General features: G+C 32.8%; 1 protein-coding gene and 1 pseudogene across 5 annotated transcripts in view; one reads left to right on the top strand and one right to left on the bottom strand.

The window, feature by feature from the left end:
• LOC145277468 (pleckstrin homology domain-containing family G member 7-like) overlaps window positions 1-26,759 on the bottom strand; it is an 817,656-nt gene that overhangs the window by 145,846 nt on the left and 645,051 nt on the right. The gene's annotated exons all lie outside the window — the stretch shown is intronic.
• LOC145278626 (5S ribosomal RNA) lies at window positions 12,239-12,356 on the top strand (annotated as a pseudogene).

Below are 26,759 nucleotides of genomic sequence, written 5' to 3'. Positions count from 1 at the left end.
GAGAGCGTAGCTTGACTGTTTCCAGGATTCGAACCTCAGACCATATGTATTATAGTCGAGATAATACGTAAGGTCTGAGGTGCAACTCCTACAAACAATCAAGCTACGAAGGTCGTACCTCTAAACACATGTCCGTAGATTACTGTTTTATAAGTAAAATAATAAATAAATAATATTTGTTCATTTGCTTGCGTACAGAAAAATATGGGCAATTTTCTAAGAAAATATTTTCCATAATCTCCAAAGTTGGAAACGCTATTACCGTATCATCGTTTTAAAAATCAACAATATATATATATATATATATATATATATATATATATATATATATATATATATATATATATATATATGTGTGTGTGTGTGTGTGTATGTGTGTGTGTGTGAGTGTGTGTGTGGATTGTGTGTGTGTTATTATTTAAAAAATTGCTTATTATTGCACACATGTGTTGTATCATAAGTGTGGATAAAGACTGTTTTCAAACGTCAGACCTGATTCAAAATTTCATCTTGGTCTGAATATCTAGAAGCAAATCAATTTCTACAAAACTAGATCAGACAATATTGATTTTTTTTATATACAATTAGCTCTTTGATTATATATATATATATATATATATATATATATATATATATGTGTGTGTGTGTGTGTGTGTGTGTGAAAAATATGGGGGAGTCAGCTGACCGGCTTCGCCTTCGCTTTATCAATGCTATATCGAGGGATTTGAGAGAAAGAAAAAAACACGAATGGGGATCGTTTGTGTTTTATAAATATTAATAGATTACCTTATATGAAGTATAAAGAATACGAAAAACTAAGATGACTTTCTTATATTAAATTTAATTTCTTTAATTCTTTTATTTAATTTAAATTATTTTTTTTAATCTGGACTAATCAACTAAGTTACATTGTTACGATTCTATGTTAGTTTCCTATCTGGAATTTGCTTTGCTTTTTTTTTAGAAAAATATCGGCTAACCTATTTATGTGATTTAAGAAACGTTTTTGTTTAAAACTAATTCAATAAGGAAAGAAAGTTTAACATTTCATTACTTTATACTTAGTTCAGTTTCATTCTTCATCTAAAATTAAGGATCTCAATCTATTCTTGTTTTTATTTTCTTTCGTTCTGTTCTATTAAGATTTACGATTATCGGATATTTTAGATGTAGAATGAGAGATAACTCTGTAAGTTCAAATTTTAAAGGTTTAATTGAAATTATAAATTACCCAAATCCTAATATATATTCATAACGATGAAACGGAAGTAACTCAAGCCGTTCGATGTTACTTGGTTTCGTAAATTCCTAATATGCATTTATGATTTATTTATTAATTAAACAAATCCAATTAAAACTAGGCTAATCTATTCAAAATATAAGTTTGTAATGCATACCTTAACGATGATACGACTTTTATTACCATAGATTCAACCTGCGTTTGCCATCCAACCATAATTTTTGAGGTTATGGGTGGCTTTAATACAAAATAAAAATTCGGGAATTAAGTTCTTAAATACTTATCTAATAATAATACATATCCCCTTAATAAGTATTCTAATAATATATCTAATCTTTAGCGCCATGTACGTTTTACTCCAATGAAAGCGGAGGATCACCTTGGTGTTTTGGATTTAATTGTTTGGAACAAGAGTATTATTCAAGTTTTGCTGATCTAAACACAGTATGAATTAATCCCCATTCTTTAATTACTAATATTTTTTCTTGTTGAATTCATATTGCTAATTCATATTATGCTATTTTATTTATCTAAAAACAGTATCAACTATTTTATCATCAATATGACTAAAATTGTGTTCATAGTTTTGAAACAATATTGCTAATCTTTGTTAATCCTTATTATGGATATGAATTTCTTAACTAATAATCCATTGTCTTTATTTCTAAAAATGTATTTCTTGTGTAGAATATTAGATTCCAGATTTGCTTGCTAGATTTTAATATTCATCAAATCTAATTCTCATCATTCTTAGCTATTAAACTCTATATTAACTTTGGCCTTGCACTCAAGGACCCTTATTTTTCCCCAGAATGTTTTTCTCTCAGCTACATTTAAGACATGATAGCAAAAATCTATTCATGTGAAGACATCCCTGTATAGCATCCAGCCTTTTATTTACTATTTTTTCTTTAGAATTCACTATGTAAAAGGCTTCCAGTGAACAAAGATTGCACCTTTTTGATTTCTTAGGTCTATACTTACTACCCTTATCTACTATTGACGATTTCAATTCAAAATATTTTTTTTGTTTCTATGAAGTTCCCAGGCCCAATCACCAAATGCAGTTGTGTTTCTCTTTTTATTTCTAATATTAATTCTTGTACCATCCCCCATTCTATTATTAAAACCTGCTCTATTAGTTTCCATCTCCGGTTCATTTTTGAAGGATACAACATGGTTTCTGTATCTTTCCTTAAAAGGCACAGATATAGAGTGGGGGAAAATTTTCACAGTGGATTCAGCTAGACGGGTGTTTTTCGTGAAAGATTGGCGAGGGGGACCAGAGATTGGAGTTCAGACGAGCACCTGCCATGTAAATAACGATAAAACAAGGATAGGCTCGCAACGTCTCTTCTGTGGGAGAGAGGTTGCAGGGTAGAGAAAAGGGTGTTTACATTGAATAATCACGGGCTAAGCATATTAATTTAAACATTGTTTTCTTTGATTCAAGCAATAAATTTTAAATTTTATTTGAAAATTGATCCTATTAAATGAAATTCCAACAATAATCCTGAATATATATATATATATATACTAGCAAAAGTACCTTCGTTGACAGGGTTCAAAAACAGCCTACAGAAAATGGACTCTGATTTATGAAAGTATGATAGGTTATGAAAAGGAGGGGTTGTAAAGAGATAGCTTCGAATTTGGAGGTATCAAAACCAAATCAAAATATGATGAAAGTAAAGATAAAATAGATAAACCCCATAATTTATTATACCATACCTGTTCACACTGAAACACTTATCACAATATTCTGTGGATCTATATTAAAAAACTTTGTTAAACTTTGTGACATATTTCCATTCTATGGAGGTCAGGCGCGAACGAACACCCAATAATTTTATCATACCATATTTCTTCAAACTTACGCAGATAGATATGAAAAGTCTTTATTAATGTTTGTGCCTATTTCCATTCTATGGAGGCCACAATTTTATTATACCATCCCCATTTAAGTTAACACATACTTATCAAAGTATTATTATGTACATCTATATCAAAAACACTTGTAAACGTTTTATTTTAATTTTTAAATTTTTTATTTCCATACTTTGTGGACCAGGCGCGAACGCAGACCCCACAATTTTAATGAATCATCATTATGCCAGATCAAACATACCCATTCCTGTGTCTCGATACATCTTCTACGATTATATGTGATTAGCTTTCTATAATAGTCAACCATATAGGAGCCTATTCGTGACCAGACACACACACAGACGTTCAGCTTTATATTATATTAAGGCACCGGACTGTGGTAAACATGGTCTGAGGTTCGATCCCTAGAAACAGTTAAACTACGCTGATGAGAGGTAAAAACCTTGAAACACGCGTGTACGTAGATTACTGTTTTAAAAATAATAAATAAATAAAAATGTTATATACGTCCAAATTAAAAAGGGCGACTTTCTAAGTAAATAAAAAAATGAGCTCCGAGGCGGCGCCAATATTAACCGTATGTATCGCTTGAAAAATAACAACAATAACAAAATCTATATATATATATATATATATATATATATATATATATATATATATATATATATATATATATACATACTACAGTTCTCAAAGGTTAAATCGTTGAACTTTCGCCCCTTAACAGCGAAATGTCCGGCCTAAAACCGATCACAAAGATTTTCCCAAATCTCAGTACCCTGTATATCAAATTTCGAGTCTGTAGACTAAAAATTGACAGAGTAGAGAAATGTACACATACATACATACACACATACATACATACATACATACATACATACATACAGACAGACAGACACACACACACAGAGACACGTACAGTTTTAACAAGGTTATTACTGGAGTGCTCAATAGCGTATAGGACAAGATATACTTTTTATTTGTTTTACATAAGGATTAATCTGTCGCTACACATCCATGAGAATGTTCCGATCAGTCAGTTACAAGTAACTAGAGACCTCTTCAGGCGATATTGCTTATACAGAATTTTAATCTGTAATGATAATTATTCAGGGACGTAACAATCCCAAAGAAAACTGATCAGGAGTCACGTCACGTGTCATTAAGAACATAAAAAGATAACGGTTTTTAATATATGTGAAGAAGACAGAGAAATAGGGGGAGGTTAAGGGTTGTAGTGAAAGAGAAACAAGAAACAAAGGTAAAAATATAGAGGAAAAAGAAAGACGGAAAAAATGGAGAAGGAAAGAAAATAAAAAGAAGGAAAAAAGAGAAATAGAAGGAAAAATAATGCAAATATAAACAATAACATAAGCGCATTAATATTAAAATTTTTCTGAGTTATTTCGATTGTAATATGCATGCGATTACTGAAAAATCTCTTGCAATTATTTAGGTCTAAGCAATAAAAACACAAGAAGATATACATACGACAAGATGATCGTAACGTAAAAACCAAGATGGCGAACAATTACAACAATTTCTTGAATTCTTCATAAATAATTCAAAACGGTAAAATATGGCGCCAATAACCATCTAGACATCAACTAACGCGCTTAGACTGATTCAAGTTTGCCTCAGGGAAATTGATTGGTTGAGGTTTAATGGATGTTTCAATATCGATATCACGGTAGACAGACAACTATATAGATAAATGTATAACTATTATAGATAAGTTTTAAGACAGCAAAGAGTAGGTATCAAACGTAATAACTACGTACTAAGAAGAAGTTATGAGGGATATAATGTACAAGAATGAAGTATAATACGAGATTTTCGTGTACAAAATAAAAGCTGTAAGGTTGAAAAAAAGCAAACCGATATGTATGCGAGATGCATAACAAAAGATGAGAGATAAACAGATTGGGACTGTGAACGATTAATGAAAATGCTGTTAATCAGAATCTGGAATTAACAGAAAAATCGGAACATTTGACGTATCAATTGCTTGTGTTTCTATGCTAAGAATTGTTTTTTTTAATATTCTTGTTTGTGTGTGAAAGATGTTAAATACGTATGAATTTTCTATCGCTTCTATTAATGATTAAAGATACATATTTATTGACTTTAAAGTGCGAGCAAAACAAAAATCTATAGTTAACCTCCACAGTTGTATTTATAAATTATTTGCACACATCACATGGGTAAAATTCCGAATCTACTTGTTAAGATATCACCTTGTCAAATTTTAGCAGATTGACGTCATTTCTAGAAACTTTTCCTGTTGCAATGAAGTCAACAAAACTTTATGGTAAATATATTTTTGGTCCCCCGATTTACCGGAGAGGGACCTATGTTTTCAGTGCTTCCGTGCGTCTGTGCGTCCGTTAGTCCAGACTATAGCCAGATAACCGTCCATTAGTTTTTCCTGAAATTTTGCCATAAATTGTATTTCATTATATAGATATGCACATTAATTTTTTTTTTTTTTACAAAAATTCCTGTTGCGCCACCAGGGGCTCCAAAATTGGCAAAAATGACACATTTTCCCCCCATAACTTTTGATTTTTTGAAACTTGGCCAAAATGTGGAGCCAATTGTTCTTAATATCAATCCAGTATGTGTGACCCTGGCAAAATTCTGGTTCGCGTCTCCGGGACTTTTAGTGATAAAAAACGTCTGTTTTCGTGGCTCTTTTTTCATATTTCTCAACAAAAATTTGATATGTCTGATTATATAGTTGGTTTTCACGGTGGTTAACTTTAATATATATATATATATATATATATATATATATATATATATATATATATATATATATATATATATATATGTTAAGGCCTGAAACTGCACCGTTATCCATTTACACTGGGATTCGGCTTCCATAGGAGCTCAAAAGATTTCAAAAATGACGCAAAATGGCCAAAAAATTACACTTGTTGGCCCATAGCGTTAGATTAGATTTTCCTAAAACTTGGACAAAGTGTGGAGGCTATTGTTCTTAATATGAATTCAGTATGAATGACCCTGGCAAAATTCTTGTTCGCATCCCTCTGGAACTTTTAGGGCTAAAAAAACATGCCTTTTTGGAGCTCTTTTTCATATTACTCAAGAACTTGATATATATCTATATAGTGGTTTTCCATGGTGTTGAATTGAAATGTACATGTCTTAAGACGTGAAACTGCATCGTTTGTCCATTTCACTGGGGTTCGGTGTTCCCAGGAACTCGAAAGGGTCACAAATGCCCCTAAATTTTTTTCCCCATAACTTTAACTCCATCCATTAGATTTTTCTGCAACTTGGCGAAAATGTGAAGGAAACGTTGGCACTTCACACTTCTTGCATTCATCATTTCTTCACTATTTTTTGTGGTGTCATCTCACATGCAATAGGAGGATTATGCTCGCGCGGCTTGTTATGATTTTAACTAAAAAGAAAGGAGAGGAGAGACTTACTTTGATAATGCTCTGGAGGAATCCTTATTTTTATTTAGTGCGGATAGAAGCGCTATGTATGTCTCCCAGTAATTTAAACTGATTACTTTATTTTTACATAGGAGTCACCACTTATTCAGGCTCAGAGGCTATTCGAGGATGTGTTAAAGAATGTACAGTATATGTTAGCAGCAATTCGTTATCGAGGCAAATTTGGTTAAATATTTGATGCCTCCATTCAATCTTGAAAAACAAATGATACTCTGCGTAATTGCGAGTCAAGGTTTGCACAGTCCTTAATCACTCCTGTCCCTAATCAGTTGAAGAGAAATACTTCATGAATGAGACAATTTTTATATTTCTTCCTATCCAGAGTGAACCTTTATGGGGAGCTAGATTTCCCCGCTTTAAAAACCGACGTTGTGTTTAATTCTGCCATCGTGGGGGCGCAAGTAAATAGGAACTGTTGATACGTCCTAAATAAGCATTTGGTGTATTTTCCCATATAATAACTTACAATTCATTGAGCGTTTTGTTTATTGCCGAAACCAAGCGGGTAGCAAAACTGTTCCTTTCACTGTTATGTAAGGACTCGTGCATAGCACCCCATAGTAAAGTGGCTAAATATCTGGTTTTGTTGAAGTGGAAAGCTAATAAATATAGATAGAGCAAGTGAGAGAAAAAGTGAGAGAAATATATACTAATACGAGTAGATGAATGAAGAGGTTGAAGATGATATCTAATGGCACCGAGAAATGTCATTACCATTTGGATAAGAGAAACGCTATTAAATGCAATAAAAACCCGCCAAGAAATCGCAATAGTGATACAAATCCAAACGGCCATTTTTTTTTAAGTGAAGGCGGATCCAAATTATAAATTCTGCCAGAATTAGTATCTTGCCATTTCCAAATGATTTTGAACGAATCACGAAAATGGCAGGAAGGAATTAAGAGATCTGAAATAGTTACTCGCTATTTTGTAGAAACGCTGTCTCCCCATTGATGCATTTGTTATACACATATTTCTTTTCTTTATTTCACTTATTTTAATGTGTCTTATTGTTGTCTTTATTTGGTGGTGAATATCACTTTGCTATTTGCACAATACGTGACGAAAATCGATGCATTTGTACGGAAGATCAAAAAGAATGGAATAAAAAGAGAACAATTACATTAACCATTTAATTTATAGTGATAATTCCATGTAGAGCATGTAGCTGGTATTTGGATGAATGTTTTATTTCCAGATGTGTAATACACCTACACGTGCATATACGTACACTCATAAATGTCTCTTTCCCCCTCTCTCCCTATATATATATATATATATATATATATGTACACATACACATATACACGCATATATATATATATACATATACACGCTCGCACACACACACTTTCGCACACACATATATATATATTCATACAGCCACATATATAATATTAATACACACATATTTAGATATACACAAGTACACACAAACATATCAAACATATATATATATATATATATATATATATTTGGGGTTTTTTCGCTCTGACATTGATATTAAAAGCTTACTCTTCCTATTCAATAATTATTGAAACAAACTTATTAATATCTTTTAAATATAAATTTTAATAAATAAAAATTCCGGTATACACCAATCTTCCACCAATAGCAATGGCCAACGATTCTTTATCTGAAAGTACATCTTTCAAAATGCTTGGCTTAACGTTCACAGGAAACATGAGTTGGAACAATTACATTGAAAGCATTGCCAGGGCCACTGCGAAGATGGTAGGCTCTCTCTACTAGAAAACTACTAACACCCGAAAGTACCCTGTAGCTCTATAAGGCCACCATTCTCCCATGTATGGAATATTGCCGTCATATTAGGGCTGGTGCATCTGCTACTAGTGTCTCGCTCCTAGACAAGGTTAAAAAGAGTTGCCAATCTGATAGGCTCTAAACTAGCATCTAAGCTTCAGCCTCTGTTCCATCGACGAAATGTTGCATCCCTCTGCCTATTCTACAAGTATTTTAATGGTGGATGTTCTGGCGAACATGTGCCCACCCACGACGTAGATACACTCGCCAAACCCGTCAGGCATCTAAATCCTACCCCCACACAGTAGAGATCCCTACATGTAAAAGATCTTTCTACTCCAGTAGTTTCTTCCTCAGAACCGCTAGACTCTAGAATTCCATTCCAGGTCGCTGCTTCCCCAACTATACTGACATGCAGAAGTTCAAGTGTAACGTGAACCGACATCTTGATGCCTAAAATACCAACAAATACCTCAGTAGTGGTTTCCTCTGATAGTAGCTCCCTACACTAAAGTGGCAATGCGCCTTGTTTGGGATGAAAATGTAATTAAAAAATAAATAAAATCCAAGTCAAAATTAATTGACTCAATTATTTAAGCTTCATGGTTATCAGTTTCCATAATCGAGCGTATATAATATTTCGGCAAATTATATATATATATATATATAATTTGCCGAAATATTATATATATATATATATATATATATATATATAATATTTCGGCAAATTATATATATATATAATAAGATAAAAAGCTATAGCAAACATCTAAATGACTACTTTAACCACAGTTCCTGATTTCAAAAAAAGAAAAATTAAAAGATTCATCTGCCTTACTTTTAATGCTAGGTTTATTTATGGTGTCTTTTAAATTCAATAAAAACCCTCCAAAATTTGCTGATGAGGAGACCTTGCTTACCAAAAAACTATATATAATTATTCTACATAACTTGATGTATACCACAATAAAAATCATTGTTTTCCGAAACGATCGTACAGATAATTGATTTTGTTGTTGTTCCTACTTATGAAACGGATTTTTAATTTAATTAAAATTTGATTTTTAAATTTTAAATTATAAATCACATTACTTAATATTGAATTAGCTCTAGGACATTTAACTATCGAGCTTATTATATATCTAAATTACAACGAGCACTTTCTATTTCCTGTATTTTAATTAAACTAGTAATTTCACTGTTACATTAAAATACACTCAGCTCTTTAGACTTTTGTTCTAATCTCCTTTAAATTATATATATATATATATATATATATATATATATATATATATATATATAGACGAATATATATATAGACGAATATTGGCTGAAGAGAGCTTGATAAGGATATCTTAAACGCTCCTAATTATCGGGCTTGAAACCGACGGTACCAATATCTTGTTTCATCTAACAACTTTCTGTACACAAAATATAAATATAAATATATATATATATATATACATATATATATATACATACATATATATATATATATATATATATATATATATATATATATATATATATATATATACTCATCGACATACAGTCCTGTTTCGTTGTATAGCAACTCATCAGTGCCGCTAGACTAGCACCTCTCCCAAGCCAAGGATTAAACATAGAACCATCGTGTTGATAGTCGGCAGTTCTCCCACTCGACCACGGAAGCGATGCCCGCAAATAATCTGTCGGAATGTCTATTTCAAACAAACATTCGCCACCACTTTTCCAGTGCTAAAATCGCCTGTTTGTAAACGAACAACGAGCTTCGCATTTTCAGCCAATTAAGTAGCAGGTGAGATTATTTACGACATTGCTCTACCCAAAGAGGGGGGGGGCGGAAAATTTGATATGCTGCAGAATTGGGTATAAAAATATTGTAAATATGGAATGTATCTATACTGCTATTATGAGCACACCCGTTTCGTCGTCTTGCGACTTGCGTCTTATCATATATATACACACACACACACACACACACACACACACACACACATATATATATATATATATATATATATATATATATATATATAAGCGAGGTAAAACACTGATAGAATTCAGATGAATAGTCCTGATAGATATTACTTGAAGTAATACTGCATTTCATTTCCTATGATGATATGAGCCATTGTTGAAAATCCATGGATAAAGGAAATTAAAATCACCCCTTCTATATATTCCTTTTGTCAAGCAATAAATTCTTAAATCGAATATGTGTATCTATATGTTGTTTTTTCAGAATTTAAAATATAACTACGAAACTTATATATATATATATATATATATATATATATATATATATATATATATATATATGATAAGACGCAAGATGACGAACGCGTGTACTTATATATATATATATATATATATATATATATATATATGATATAAAGGTATTGAACAATTTAGTTACTCTTTATCGTATAAACAATTGTCAATTAAATATATTTTTATAAATGAAATTTTAATGGTTTATCCTAACACTTTATCATTTTAATTCTCGTCTTGCTGTTCCTATTTTGAGTGTTATTTTCACCACGTCTCGGTTGTTATAACTTTCTTCAAGTGTATCCTGTCAGACTCGGGGATATTTCTGGCGTATTTTCATCGACTCTGGAACTTTTTCGGGATTTTCAACACAAAATTTAATTTAACTCCCAGGGATAGCATTTTTTCAGTCCGTCATCCATGGATGTCTAGAATTGTTCTGGCTAGAATTGTTCTGGCTAGAATTCTAAGTAATTCGCAGTTGTATAAGGACTGAACCTTCGAATTCTAAATGTATGTAACTTATAACTCAATGTACCAAGTACTTTATTCATTACGACACGAGTTTTATAATCAATTTCTTGGTTTTATGATGACATACCATTTTGATTTATTGAAGTTTATCATTTCATACAAAGGAAGTGTTTAAAATCTCAACATTAACATTGTATGTTGACTCAAATTAGTCAGAGTTTTAAACATGTTTCGATATCTTCGTGAAAGTAATTACTAGTTGAATGCTATTTTAAAAATGAAATGAATATCATTATTTTAATTTATTTACTAAAAACTATAATAAATAAATGTATTAAACGATTATAATGAATAGCTAGCAACAAGTATGTCTGCATTAGCTCACATTGCGATTCGATTATATTTTGGAACAATTCATTTTAAAAGAGGTAAATTAAAGTTTTTTCGGTGAACATTTTATGATAATTACATATATTTAGTTATTGTAAGGCAAACTATTACATTTTCATGAGATTGTAGGAAAGTAATAACGCAAAAGCAAATGTGAGCCATTGTCATTATACAATTTAGTGGAATAAAATACCTCAGATAATGTAAAATACTTGTACAGAGCTCAGTTCACCTGTACTTTGTCAACGATACTCTTTCTGCATTTGATGACTGGACTTGATTTCTGACATCGATTTTTCCATGGCTATTTGTGCAATAACAAATAGCTGGTTATTCTTCAATGCTCTGGTGCAGGTTCCGCTCGAGGTGAAGCTTCTCACAATAATGCGTAAAGTCAAGTGCTTCTCAATGTGTAAGCTCGCTATCGTCGAGTTTTGAATTCCCCCTTCAGTATCAGATGACATCATCATGATTGGTGGTGCACTTCATAGCTTCTTTGTAAGGTTTTTTCGTTTCATCGTTTATTTGTAAGTTTTGAACGCTGTATTCATTGAAGTAAATATACTTTGAAATCTGTTAATACGTGATCAGACCATTTTTATGCCAAAAGAGAGATCAATAATCATCATATTTAAATATGCACCTGGTTCGATGATTAAATGTTATTGATGAGTCATCTAATAAGTGAGGTGTCAATTCACATGTTATTATGTTAATACACATATACGGCATAATCACGTTGACACACTGGTTCCCGTCAGACCACCGAAGTTAAGCAACGTTGAGCCTGGTCAGTACTAAAATTGGTAACCATTTGGAAATTCCTGGTGCTGTCTGTGCTTTCTGCTTATCTCGGCGTTGTTTCCAGTCAGTTTTGACCTCTCTTTGCCACTGGATCCAAGCAGTGACAATTCAGGAAAGGTGTAGCTGTGGAATGCTCAAGACTTGCTTCACAATTATACACAGAGCTAACCTTACATATGTGTCTATTGTCACTTGAGACAGAATGGAGGCATTGATGTGAATACACACACAATATTTAAAATATTTACCCCACACAAGATACATTGGAATTGAACTGTACGAGGTTACTGTGTTAGGGGCCAGATTTATATAAGTTATGAACTACAAGTAGTTTAACTTACCTTTAAATGGATTCTAGTAAAATAGGCTAAACAGGAAATAGGGAAATAGTTTCAAAGGGATGCGATAAGAGGAAAATAAATATAAGAATTGAATATTTTCCACCAACAATACATAGAAAGGAGTCGGACGTTTATAGAAGAACATTGAAGTAAGTTTATTGGAGCACATTCTCGTAAAATGCGTAAAAACAAGCACAACATATGCAAATCTGAGGGGATGCAGCAAAGCTCGAATCTTGCCACTCGGTCAGGGCGGAAGTGAATAAGTTGGAAATTCTTTTTTGCGTCCTGCCCACAATGGGGAGCTATTGGTTGGCAACAGTCCTCTATGCAAGGGCTGATAGTAGCTATGTAGAGATGTATGTTATTGATAGGTGTAATATGTTTTAGTGTAAGAATATCCTTTTTTCCAGCAGACTTGGCAGCAGTTCCTTTGATGTTGTCTATTTTAATTGTACGCGTACAAGAATTATTGTATAGCTACAATATGATTATATGAAAAATCGTTCAGCAATATCGGACCGATTGTTTTTTATGGGAAGATGTTCATGCTAGACTTCGTCAAAAACCTTGGAGAAGTCCAGCGCCTAATTCAGTGTTGTACTAATTTTCAGACATCAAAGTTAAGATTGAACGCACTAGGATAATTCCACCAGAGAGATGTTTACCATGTACCATATAATGAAGTATCACTATATTAACGATTTCAAGAATTTAGTTAAGGGTAGAAGACATATATATTCATAATTCTATCGCAAATATGTCTTGTCAATCTGTTTTTTTTCAGTCGAAACGAAATACTTTATTTAATCCACGGGAGTAGCATGCAGATTCCGGAAGTCGGACGTTACATCGACTGAAATTTGTGAAAATAACTCGCAATATGAGAACAGTAGTCTGACGAATCAATATAATACGAATTATTTATCAACATAAATATAGAGATAAATATAGAATTAGTGCCCTAATTAAATACGTTCGTTTTTAAACATTGTGAAAACTTCTATGTTTTTTACCGATTTTTGTTCCTAACGATTTTAATAATGAAAATCACAGGATGTCAGTTGTTGCCATTTTTAAATCTTAAGTTGTATTAATACTGCTGATTTGGATAGTTAACGAGTCCCATATCCCTTCGAGGTCGTGGGGTGCTGATTTATTTATATTTTTGTATGGAAATCGCTTTAGAAAAAATATGAGGTCACTTGATGCAACAGGTAAATCTAAAATCACTATAAATTAAAGGTCAAAAAGTAGTTAACGATGAATCTTGGATGGATAGATTTCAACTCAGAAAAGCAGTGAAACTGTATCCTTTATCAGAAACTTCGCTTATGGCATGTGACTACTAAAGAAGATGATAAGGAATCGAGACTTACGAGGCGAAAGTTAACCTAACTTTGGACTCTCTTTAATATAATGGACAATGCTTCAGAGAATATAGATCACGTAGTATTACCAACTGGTCACTCAGGTAAGTAATGATTGGACGCAACGTTACGTAACTTCGTTGAACTAACGAAAGCTGTGTGTGAACGAATATGATAGTTACATTCGGTTTATTATTGGTTTGGTTTCTTTACTGTTACACACAAAGGAATAGCTATTTCTACATAAATATGCTGAACTTGAGAGAGCATCTGTTATTACGAGAGAAATGGACGAATCTAAATTATTTATTTCATGAGAGATTCTTCCGCACGCGAAATTAAATCAACTGATAAATTAACTCAATATTAATTGCAAGTTGTGAAATCACTTGAGTGTTCCAATCATTTATCACTTAACATATATTACTCATATCGATCTATCTGTCTTTTCATAAACCTATCAATGTCACTACTAGCAATGTACGTATGTATGTATCTGTGCATGTGTGCATTATATATGTATGAATGCAGGTGTGTATTGTGTACGTATGTATGCATGTGTGTATATATATGTATATATTATGTATGTATATAAGTATGTTTGTATATAAGTTTGTTTGTATATACGTATCTAGTCACATCGTATGTATGCACGTGGGTATGTATGTGTATAAGTATGTACTTATGTGCGTACGTATGTATGCATGTGTGTTTGTATATAAGTATGTACGTATGTAAGTATGTAAGCATGTACCTATGTATGCATGTGCATATATATGTACGCATTTATGTATGTAGGTATGTATGTAAGTATGCGCATGCATATACGTAGCTATGTATGTACGTACCTACGTATGCCCATATTTAAAATATTTATTGTTTTATTATATATTTATTTTTATTTTTCCTTTTTTTTACCTTTACTGTTTGTTTTTAATATAAATATTATATAAAATAATGATTTTATAAATTTTATTTCACCCTATGGATTGTTTCGTATATAGTAAACACGCATATTAACATAGTTGATATTGGTCTGTGCACATAGAAGACCGTTTCACTAGATTTACGTAAATTACTGACGACATAGACTAAAGGAAGGATAGTCGCGTTTTAATTCCCAAAGAAATTGCCGAGGGGTTTATAAAATTGGTTCAAAATTGACTGTATTTTTTTCTTAGAGATAAGAAAAATATTTTACATTTGAACATGGACAAGGGAGTACCTGTTGCCGAGAAAATATTGTAGTCAAGTTTTATTTTTTCATAGTGTATTTAGTTATCTAATTTATAAAACTCAATACGTCTGTCGGTCTCCGTATTATGAAACTCTATCTCTTTAGAAAAAGTCGCAGAGCGGCGCTAGGAGCCTCAAATGATTGGAGTGTTTATTGTCCGTTCTTTTATGGGTCTTTAGCTCGTTAAAATAGTTTCAAGGGGTAAAAAGGGGTCAAAATTGAAACAATCGCTATATAATTTGTATATTTATCTTAGTTTATTTTTTATCAGTTTATTTGTGTGTCACGTGGGAACAGTAGTAACGTCACCAGCTTTGAATGCTACAGTTTTGCTTTCAGTTTCGATTGTAGCTGATGGCACTCAAATACATATTTTTTTTAAATTTGGAAATCACACAATAATATATACGAAATCTGGATAAATTAAAATATCATATTTAAACGTATTTTACGGCCGGGCAAATCCGGGTGCGCCACCGCTAGTTAATTATAAAATGTAGCCGTTTTTAAATTATTTTCATAATAACCGTGGTTCTTGCACTTTATTTGGCAACGTCAGCAGTTTTTGTGGAACGCGACTTTCTATTTATATAGATCACGCTCGACTAAGTTAACACTCATGTTTACCCCCGATAGTTTTGTATAGTTCTTCTATCCATCCCTATTCTTTAATATCTAGTCAGTCTCTATATGTTTTTCTCCTTATCGATTTGATGATCTAAAAACATTTGATTTAACTTTGAACTGTCATTCATTGTTTCTCATATTAATCGCTCAACCCATCAGTGTAGAATTTTTTTGTATCTTGATAAGTTATTGTATACAGTGTCACCCCTCACGTGAGGAGGTAGTTAGGACTCTTATTTCTCTAGAAATCTCGGCTCGTGTTGTCTAGTCTTCTCTAATGTTGTTACATGAAATCTGGTATGCTGAAAGCGAATATCGAAATTTTTTACTTTTTTATTACTTTATTTATAATAATTCTCAATATCGAAATCTAAAACGCTTCTAGTCATTTGTCCAATGGCAATACTTCGCTTACCACAGAATTTTACGTCTATATTTCATTATGATTTTGCATGAATTCTGAGTTACCCTGGTAGTCGAATTCGTAATTACGATAAATAAAACCTGTGATATTTAAGTAGACGATATTTCGTCTAAAGGAGAAGCTTATTGACATTCATATCGCAACGACTTACTCGAAACACTTAAATATAACGTTTTTAGTGTAACGATAAAACTCGAGCTGTCCAAGTCAAAAACGATGAGGGTTATAAATAATGCGCGTTATAAGTCATCATTTAATAATTCATCTAGTAAATGAACTTTATTGACATCAATGAGTTGCAATATTGGACTTTACCTAACCATTATAACAACAATTTTCTTATAAAATCCAAACTATCCTATTAGAATTAATCATCAGGTCAATAATATTTCATTATATGATAGGAGATCTACAAGAAAAGATTATCGACATCAATACTAAAGTGAATAAAACGTCTAACCGGTCAGATAAATAATCAATAATCGACCCATCCTCGCTATCATCCACACTGTTCAAGAGATCGAAGACAATATCAAGAGGATTTTCATATCTTGACACATGCAAACTTTAACGAGTTATGGAATGTCGGGAAATAAGGCATTGGGGATTTTCTTTATAAAAAGCAACATTTATGTTTGTTTATGTACTTTTTAATATTTCCGCATTGAAGTAAAACTAATATAAGTTAGAAATCATCGTATTTTAAGGATTGTTTATAACAAGTAAACTGTGTTACATTCACGGGTAACAGAAATTGGAACAACTATATTAAGGACATTGCCAAGTCTGCTGAAAAGAAGGCGAGGTCCCTCGTTTGTGATAGAGATTTACCTACACAAGATGACATCCAGTATCTTTACACGGCAATAAGTTGTCCATGCATGGAGTGTTGTTGCATCTACTACGAATCGTTTTTCTCAGATAAGTTTAGAAAAGAGTATCAAGTCTTATAGTTCCTGCACTATAGACCAAACCCTAAGCTCTGTCCATCACCACAATGTCGCATCACTGTGCCTGTTTTACACGTACTTTAATGCAGTGTGCTGTGATGAAATCGTTGCACTTGTGCCTCCTCAATATAAATACAACCGACAAACCCGACAAGTAGCAAACTCCCACCCTCAATTCACGAGATCCTTACACCCTCCAATCCTTTCACTCTATTACTTTCTTCCCTCTAACTGCTAGAGTTTGAAATTCCTTTTCTGTTTCCTGCTTCACCGAGTGCTAATCATTCTAACACTACCAAGAGTATCTAATAATTTACTAAAGTGTAAATGTTATGTAAACAAACATATCGTTGCTCAACTCCTCACAGTCCCATGAGTTTCAAATCATAACCGATTACGTTTCAGCATCAATATGCTTTGTTTTGAATAAAAAGAGGGGAAACGATCACATGAAATTTATTCATTGGCAATCTTAACTCTGAGCCTTTTTTGGAGTTCAGCAGATGTAAGGGAAGTGCAATTTAATTTATTATATGCATTTAAAAATTGATTTTTAAATGCATGTGATTTTCTTGTATAAATCAGTATGAACTTTAAGGCTAACTGACAAACTCAAAAGGCAATTCTTCAGAGCAGTGGTTGAGTCTCTCTTTGTGTACAGTACTACAACCTGGACACTTCCTCCAAAATTGGAAAGAAAGCTAGGCGGCACGTACATCAGTATGCTAAGAGCAGTGTAAAATATATCTTGACAAGATCATATCAAGAAGAAGCAACTTTATGGCAACCTACCTGCCATATCTGCTACTATCAGGAAGTAACGCATACGATTTACCGGCCACTGCCAGATGAGTACGCAATAGCTGATAAGAAATGTCTTTCAGTGGACTCCACGGCACGGGCACCCGATCATAGTACGACCTAGATCCATGTAGTTTTTTAATAAAAATCCAACACCCTAGGACACTGGTACTGCCAATGTAAAAAAAAAAAATAACTTCGATCCGAAAGATTAGAACAACTTGTATTCATTCATACGTATACAAGTGAGAGTATGACAAATCCATATAAGTTAAATATCACGTGATCATTAGTCCACAGAATGTGCAAAATTCTCCTCCAAGACAATGCACGTTGCTAAACCAAATCTAGTGAAGTTGAAGGAATTGACATACAAAACTCTACCTCATCCGCCATACTCTCCAGACCTTTCATATTTAGACTACCACTTTTTCAAATATCTCGACACTATTTTGCGTGAGAAATACTTCAAAAACCTGACCAATATAAAATCGCCTTCATTGACTTCATCGTCACTACAACGCATACGTTACTGGCATAAATACACTTGTTGTACGTTGACAAAGGTTAGTTAATTCTGATGGTGCTTTTTTCTATCAACATGTTTAGCCGAGAGAGTTTCATTTGAATATAAAGCTTAAAAACCGAAATAAACTTTCTTTTCAACCTGATATTTTCCGATGTCAAAACAGTTCCTTTAAATGTTTTGTTTTTATTTTATGTGAAACTTAATGCCTCACTCCCGATACTAAAAACGATGAATATTTATTTATTTTAAACTAGCAGTGAAATTAAAATCAAAATCACTCTTAAAGTCTATCTTTTACGTTTGCCAAAATATATGCATATAATACCTGCGTGTTTACGGTAATCTGATGAAAAATAATACAAAGCACAACTGTATAGCTATATATTTACATATTTTACAAAAGTCGAGATTGCAATCGGTAATTGTATTGGAATTTAGAAAAATAATAAAATCGTCCCATCACTAGTTCATAGTAAAATGTTCTTTTGCTTGCAGATCTAAATAATGCTATTCTATAAATGCATATTTAGTACAATTACATTAAGCAATTTCCGTTGGTGATTAGCTGTTTGCTGAATCCTTATTCACAACGGCACAAAGGCAAGTAGTATTGTTGCCCACACGCTTTTCTCTACTTTCCTTGCGGCTTGAACTATACAGTCACTTGAATACTGTAAATAGAGGAGGTATTTGAGATTAAAAAGATCTAAGAAACATATTTAATGCTAAATGAAATCCAATCAGAAAATGATATTGACTAAGACGATGCAAACACAACTAGAAATTTCCAAAGAACATTGCACATATCCAAGAAAACTGAAATTACCAAATTATAATAAAACTCCGATGATATGAGATCGATTTTCTAGCATCAAAAAAGCCACAGAAAATTGTCATAAATGATCGGAGATAGTGTGAAGGCACAGGAGGAAGGCCAATGAGCGTACTAAAAAAATTGAAATGGATGGCTCTCGTCTAAGGGAGGCCCCAGGATTTGGTAAGCTCCTGGGTTTGACCTTTGCACCTGATCTTAAATGGAACACATACATCAAGTCTGTGGCCAAGGTCGCCGGGAAAATGGTGGGATCCTTCTACTGCTCCAGAAGATATCTCACTAATGATGCAATTCTCTATCTATATAAGAGCCAAGTACGTCCAAAGATGGAGTACTGCTGCTACATCTGGGAGGGGGCTGCAAAAAACAGCCTATCCTGCCTTGACGGAGTACAAAATAGACTCCGTGGCTTCATGGGGGATGCCCTTTTCTCTACCCTGCAACCTCTTTACCACAGAGAAGACGTAGCGAGCCTGTCATTGTTCTATCGTTATTTCCATGGCAGGTGCTCGTCTGAGCTCCATTCTCTGGCCCCCCCCTCGCCAATCTTACTCAAAAAACACCCGACTAGCTGAAATCACCGTCAATTATTTTCCCCACTCCCTATCTGTGCCTAAATCAAAACGTAGATTCCATGAACAAAGCTTCTTTCTTAGAACTTCACGCCTGTGGAACGCTGTTCCGCTTGCATGTTTTCCTCCCGACTTCAACCTGGATGTCTTCAAGTCCAACACAAACAAATTCCTGATGAACCGCCCCCCTCCTAAGTAATGACACCTTACCAATTCTCCAATACTATTGCTACACTATCCCTTTGATTACTGTACACACAATAACCCTTATCTCTGAGTGGCCATTGGGCCTTGATAAGTGGTGAACTCCATGTACAAAAAAAAAATTGTAGGGTGGGGTAACTCACATTCAAGAAAAAGCCAACGCTCTTCAAGTATACAGCTTCATTGTTTTTATACTTCATACGGTTTTATTTTTCTGATATAAGTTCGGGTGAACTTTAAGGCTTGTACATACTTTACTATATAGGAAGCACCGTTGAAAGCAAATTGCACAGGCCAATTTGTATTGACTTTTATGGGCTCTAAAAGTGGTATTGTTACAAACAATTACATTCACGCTTATTAATGATAAAATCAGTTTCTGATCTGACATATTTTAATTAAATTTCTGATCTGAAGTATTTTGATTAAATACGCCCAAACCGATTGCATGTAATCCTCCTCAATTTCCCATGATTATATATATATATATATACACACACAAATAACTAATAGGGGATTTTAATAGTCAAATACCGATGTAAGCTTCAGTCCAATATAAGTATTAATATTTATATTTATCCCAACCAAAAAGAAAAGCTTGATAATCCAGTAAGGAGTAGAGATTAACATAAAAAAACATAAACAAAACGGTAAACCGGAGATTTACATGCAAAAAATTATTTTTTAAACAAAAAACTTGTAATAAAGAAAAGTGGTGAAATACATTTATTTCGTGGTGTTTTAAAGAATGTAAAGTTTTTTCATCAGAGGAAAGAAACCATTTATCAGATCATAAGGATTTGCTGGTTTTAACATTTCATGAAACCTTACTCCATAATGTTTTTCATAAAATGTAAAATACAGTTTCTATAGAGTAATGTTTGTAAATTAATGCTTGCACGAGGTTTGTCAAGAGTGATGGCGAAATAAGAACAGAAGACAAAAGAAATCAAATCGCATTGCGTAAGTCAAGACTGGTATGTAATCTGCTGTAATTATCACGAAACGAAAGATGAGTTTTCGGATTATTAAATCCAGTTACGAAGGATGATATGAGACTAAATCCTGTGCGATTGCGATTAATATATATATATATATATATATATATATATATATATATATATATATATATATAAACATTCCGAGATGAGAAAATCCGTCAGCCAAAGAAATTCGAATACACGAACGGGTCTCAGTGTCAAAAAATTTAAACAGAAAATGCATTTTACACTTTATGACAATATAATGGAGTAAAGTTCCATAAAATGATAAATCCAGCAATTTTCTGCTTCTCTTACCCGCGTAATACTAAACATTACTTTCTGTTATAGCTTTCTGTTTTTCTCTTTCTTTTCACTTTCTTCCCCCCTACCTTCTTATTGAAATATTTAACTATGATACACATAAGATCTTAACTCTCTTCTTTTCATTTAATTACAGACATGTAAAATATGCTTAACCGCTTTTTTTTTAAACGTACCGTTTTTTAAATGTCTCTAAATGTTTATATTTTATTTTATTTCATATTTTTATTTTAATCTTGTATCTTATTATTTGTATCCTTTTTTTTTTAAATACACCCTTAAAATATCGGATTTAAATTTTAAAAAATCTCGATTCTATGATTATTCATTTTAAACATTTGAATTTTACTGTATGAAAGATAAAGTCTTTTTACAGATATTTTCTACGGATCTTGCACCAATAAAAAATGAGAAGAATAAATGTATAATTATCCATTCCCAAGAATCATTGCAAATTACTCTGGATCTGGATGATAAATCGAACGGAATTCAAATTTACCTTCAATGTGAATTCTTCAACCAATTCAAAATCTATAAACATCATTTAATTCTTTTTAAGGATTACCATTCTATTCGGATGTCAAAATCTCATATCCTTTTGAAGCCTTTATTTTCATTCTACGTCTCTTAAAAATAATTGTAATATATTTTCAATGTATATGCTGTATAAAAAATTATATCAAACTATATCAAATATTTTGCTGGGGTATTTTCTCTGAGAAGACGAGCTTACATCGAAAATCCATGGCTTACGGAAATTACTTTAAATTGTATTTTTTGTTCAAATAATTAATTTTTGTTTTGAAAAATCATATTTTCCTGAATATAATTTTAATGTAAAAACAAAACATAATATATATATATATATATATATATATATATATATATATATATATATATGTGTGTGTGTGTGTGTACAATTTTATTATATTTAAAACTTTAAATTTGTCGGTATATTTTAAAGATCTATTTAGTTTACAGAGAGCAATCAATATTTGTATGTGAATATTGGATATTTTCTTCCATGACCTAATCTAAGAAAACAAAATCGGCTGTTATACTATTATAAGCATAGAGCTTTTAATTTTTTAATGATTGGTATACACAAATGTTATAAAATATTCGAAAATCTTACATTTCATGACTTATATATATATATATTTATATATATATATATATATATATAATGCCATACGTATTCTATAGGATTGAGGTCTGGAGATTTTACAGGCCAAACAAAACACGATATACCATGCTCTTCAAGACACCTCTTGACATTGCCAGCTGTGGGAATAGGATCATTATCCTTCATGAAGATTCGATTATCATCCAAATTTCGGCCAAAGAAGTGTAGAAAATGCTCGGTTTACATATTAATGTACTTGGTCGAATAAATTAGACCTTGCAAGCAACATATAGGCCCTGTACCCTTTCCACTAATTACGCCCCCCCTCCAAAAAAACTGAACGAACACCCACTTGCAACGTTAAAATCTTCGTCCTTCCTTTGACGGATGTACTGCCTACCACCACTGCCTATTGAACTTGCTTTCGCCGCTAAAAATCACTTTTGGCCAATATGAAGCATAATGATCTTCACTCTATCTGACGAACTCCAGACGTCGTTTTCTATTCTTTACATAAATCATTGGTTTATGTCTTGCAACATAGCTTCGCAAATTAAATTCTTTCAATCCTTTCTTTACTGTAGAAACAGAGCTCTTTTTAACAAGATTACACATCTGTTGGATTTAGGGAGCCTTTTCAAATCTGTTCTTGAGTGCGGATTTTGATAGCATTGTCTTTCTTGTAGGAATCAACTCTAGGACGGCCAGATTTAGTTACGAACACTGCTGGTGTGTTGGTGCTTTTGCAGTCATTCGTACAGTTTTCTTATCACATTGTAATCTGTTGCTAAAAAACGAAACCAAGAACAAATCCTAACATACATCTCCACATACAACACAAAAACCCCAGAACGTTTCACAGAGATAACGAAAAACCTCGTCCTACTTAACCAAAAGAGCAAACTAAACGACTTCCTTAAAACAACAAAAATAATAAAAAGCAAAACTCATTCTTACTTCATCCAAACTCAATCAAGACACAACACAAGGAGTCACAAAATGAAACAAACAACGATGTGGTGTTTGCAGCATAATGTTAGAGAGAAACACAAGAAAAAACTTCATAACAACGTTCTACTCCGCATTGAACATATCCCAATAACAACACACATAAATAGGCAAAACACAAAATATACTTACGCGCACGCATGCTTATTCAAATGGGCACCCTTACACACGAATCAAATCAAAACAAACATGATGGCGCACGCGCGCACATTCACGGGCACGGGTGCCCATATCCAATATAATACCATTTCCCCAAACTAAACAAACCAATAGAAACAAAATACACTATTCAGCCCAGATTCAATAAAAGAAAATCTTTGTAGACTAAGACAATTTTAATTATTTAATTGATTTTCCCCAGTACTCTAACCACTGCGCCACGGGTCCTTGCGGTCTGCAGTCGGGTTAGAGTACTGGGGAAAATCAATTGTAAAAGTGATATTCTCCTGAATGTTCAATATCGTATGGGCGGCCGAAATATAAATTTCTGAATTACTTAGGACCTCTATCCAGTTATAGCTGACGGAACAAGAACACGCTACCTCCGTGAAGTAAATAAAGGGCTCCGCTCGAAATTCCGTCCAAATTCCCGAGTTCGACAGAAACATTCCCGAGTTCGACAAGATACACCTGAAGAAGGTCGGAGGTTATATCGACTGAAACGTTGTGAAAATCACACTCAAGATGAGAGCAGTAGTCCAATGAGTAATAATACAGTTGTTTAATTGTTACATTTTTGTTGTCAACAACGCAAGAAGAAATACAAAACAATAGATTGCATTAGGTCAATATTATTTTCTCCAAATCAAATTCAACGGGATATTCTCACGACGTTGCAATATAGAATATTTAATTATTCAAATTAATCACCAATCACAGCAATATCAAATGCAAATGTTATTTACGGTAAATGTAATGATACGCACCAATAATTGTCCGTGCAAAGGTTATTGAGTTATTTCCAGTTTTAAGCTTCGATGGCTTAATTGTATGCCTGCCAAAAGGGTGTGTGTGTGTTGGGGGGGGGGTAATGCGATTTTTTTCCCGATGATTGTATAAACCAATCTTCGTTACATTTGATTTCATGATGTTGCTTCGTGATTGTCTGAACAATGGTGGATGGACGCACCACCCACATCACATATATACCGATATCGTACACGATGTGATTTATATTTTGTTTAACATCTTCAAAACAAATATGACTAAATTTAGGATTGGAATAAATATTTAAAAGAAAACAATTTTTAAAACTCCTTTTCTCTCAAAACAAGGTATATTTACACGTGCACAGTAAAAGAGTATTATTTCGGGGAGTGTCAACCATGACACTGTAGGGAGTTTAGTGAAATGTATGGTCACATTACATTTAAACTTCTGCAGATTACTACAGTCAGGAAAGCAGGAAACAGGGGAGAATTTCAAACTCTAGGCGTATGAGGGAAAACAAGATTAGTGTAAAATACTGTGGAAACCTACATTGAATGTGCAAGATTTTTAATTTGTTGGGTAAGTCGAGGGTATGTACGTCGAATATTGAATTATATTTGCTATATATAAAAAGTCCAGTACTATTGCATAATTTGACCCGAATTTTCGTAAATTTCCGTTAAGCATGGATTGGGCGAGACCGGCAATCATCAGTGTCAGCCAAGCGTTGTTCAAATGTTGAAACGCTAACTCGACTTTTTATTTTATTTATTTTATTTTTTTCTGTTATGTTTTTAGTAATTTTTAAGGTGATATTAAGGGGGCGGAGTTGACTTTTTATTTTCTGATTAGTTACATTATTATTATTTATTATTATTTTTTTAAATTGAATTTTTGGGATTTTGATTAGCCAACGAAAAGCGGTATCTAAATGGAAGCAGACGACATTCGAATTGGAAGAAAGCGAGTAAACCAACAAAAAAAAGAAAAGAAAAGCTGACAAACATATATATTTTTAAACTCGCCAAACAGAAAAATGACAGGCAAGAAAATAAAATCTATACATGTTACAAAAAGAAATGAAAACATCGATTCAGACAATCTCATATTGTCAGGAGAAGCAATTGCTGTCCAAAAAAATGAGGTGCAACAATTGTTTACTTTAAAAAAGATCGTGTGTAATGGATAGTTTGTTCTGGAGATGTACAAATGGACAGTGCAACCAAAAGAACTTGACTGAACAACAAGTCTTGAAAATAAAAAAAACAAGAAAAAATACAGTTACAAAAAGAAAACAAAACAAATAAAAAAATAAACTTGTACTTACTAAAAATTATACGGTTAAAAAATCTTTTCTTGGAGAAAAAAAAAGTTTTGGATAAATATTTTGCAAAAAAAAAAAAAAAAATTAAATACTAAAATGAAATAAACATATTTTCATTTTTCAAGGTAATTTTTTTGTTATTTTTTAGTATTTGCATTTGTATTTTTTCTGTTTTTTTTGTTTTTTTTTTTCATTAGTCTGCGTCTCGCCCGATCCATACTTGACGGGAATTCACGAGAATTCGGGTCAAATTATGCAAGAGTACCAAAAATCCTATATAGATTCATGTAATTAGGTTTAGTACATAGGAACTGGAATGTAATACTGAGCTTGAAAAAGTGTAACACAACTAATTAAAACGTTTCAATTATTATTAACTGCAGGAAAAGATTTCTATATTATTTCTACATTATTTTTCTGAATAGATCGGAAACGGTAGCAACCCTATGCCAGTTTAACCAGTTTCTTTCAAAAGAAGGAAGTTCTATGTGAGTATGAAATTCATAACCGATTCTCAGTCGCATGTATATATGCGACTGAATAGATTATTGAAAAGAGATTAAAATGCCAAGTACGGGGGCGTACCCTTTTCTCTTCCCTGCAACCTCTCTCCCATAGAAGAGACGTTGCGAGCCTATCTTTGTTTTATCGTTATTTCCATGGCAAGTGCTCGTCTAAACTCCAATCTCTGCCCCCCCCCGCCAATCTTTTATGAAAAACACCCGTCTAGCTAAATCCACTGTCCAAATTTTTCCCCACTCTTTATCTATGCCTAAATCAAAACGTAGGTTCCATGAACAAAACTTCTTTCTTAGAACTGCACACCTGTGGAACTCTATTCCGTCTGCCTGCTTCC

Source organism: Euprymna scolopes, chromosome 6 (assembly GCF_053919585.1).
Source record: "Euprymna scolopes isolate OS-2025 chromosome 6, ASM5391958v1, whole genome shotgun sequence".
In the NCBI taxonomy this organism is placed as follows: domain Eukaryota; kingdom Metazoa; phylum Mollusca; class Cephalopoda; order Sepiida; family Sepiolidae; genus Euprymna; species Euprymna scolopes.
Note: the sequence above shows the minus strand (reverse complement) of the source record. Positions and strands in the feature narration are given on the sequence as shown.